The following is a 1,343-nucleotide window of genomic DNA, read 5'->3' on the forward strand; positions in this document are numbered from 1 at the left end:
CCCATTCAAACCAAATGGCCTGCAATAGGGAAATGGATGCATCCTTAAGGAAACATGGAAGTGTTGGCACCTGGACAGGGAAAACACATCTGCCACAAGCACTTAGCAGAGGCACAGAGGAAGTACTCACTAAGCACACTAAGAGGGGCTAGATATTATCAAGCAACAAAGGCCAGGCTCGGTGGCTCACGCCTGTAATCCCAGCACTTTGGGAGGCTGAGGTTGGTGGATCACCTGAGGTCAGGAGTTCGAGACCAACCTGACCAACATGGTGAAAATCCATCTCTACTAAAAAATACAAAAATCAGCCAGGTGCGGTGGTGCGCGCCTGTAATCCCAGCTACTCAGGAGGCTGAGGCAGGAGAATCGCTTAAACCAGAAGGTGGAGGTTGCAGTGAGCCAAGATTGCGCCATTACACTCCAGCCTGGCAACAGAGCAAGACTCCGTCCCCCCAAAAAATAAAAAATACAGAAAATTAGCCAGGCATTGTGGCACACGCCTGTGGTCCCAGCTCCTTGGGAGGCTGAGGAGGGAGGATCACTTGAGCCTGGAAGGTTGAGGCTGCAGTGAGCCAAAATCATGCCACTGCACTCCAATCTGGGTGACAGAGGGAGATCCTGTCTCAAAAAAATAAAAAAAAAAAAAAGCTCAGAGGGAGACAGCAACAGCAGTCATTTCCATATATGATGCCTTTAATCCTCACTACAGCCCGAGGTGTGCAGAAAGTCCCATTTTGCAGAGGAGAAAAAATGAGGCTTCAAGAGAAGTCACTTGGGCCAAGCTTACACAGCTAACAGGTAGAGGAGTAAGGGCTTGGAACTCAGCTCTCTCCAGTTCTCTGCTAACCACCAATATTGGAATGAGAACATCCTGCTGTTTAGAAACCGGCAGGCATGGTCGCTCATGCCTGTAATCTCAGCTTTGGGAGGCCAAAGCGGGAGGATCAGTTGAGCCCAGGAGTTTCAGACCAGCCTGGGCAATGTAGCGATGATGCCTTATCTTTACAAAAAAAAAAAATTTTTAATCAGCTGGGTGTGGTGGCAGGTGCCTGTAGTCCTGGCTACTTGGGAGGCTCCTGGGCTCAATCAGGAAGATTGCTTGAGCCCAGGGGTTCAAGGCTGCAGTGAGCCATGATTGTGCCACAGCACTACAGCCTGGACAACAGGGAGACCATCTCTCAAAAAAAAAAAAAAATTCCTCTTCCCCTTTTCCAGCTCAGGTCTCAGGGGGCAAGCACCCTGGGGATGCCCACCATAGCCCGTCACCCTGACCAGTCAGTCCCCTGTTGGTCTCAAGCACCCCCAACCCCTTCCATCCTCCCACACACATGAACAGACTCTGG

Source organism: Papio anubis, chromosome 20 (assembly GCF_008728515.1).
Source record: "Papio anubis isolate 15944 chromosome 20, Panubis1.0, whole genome shotgun sequence".
Lineage (NCBI taxonomy): Eukaryota > Metazoa > Chordata > Mammalia > Primates > Cercopithecidae > Papio > Papio anubis.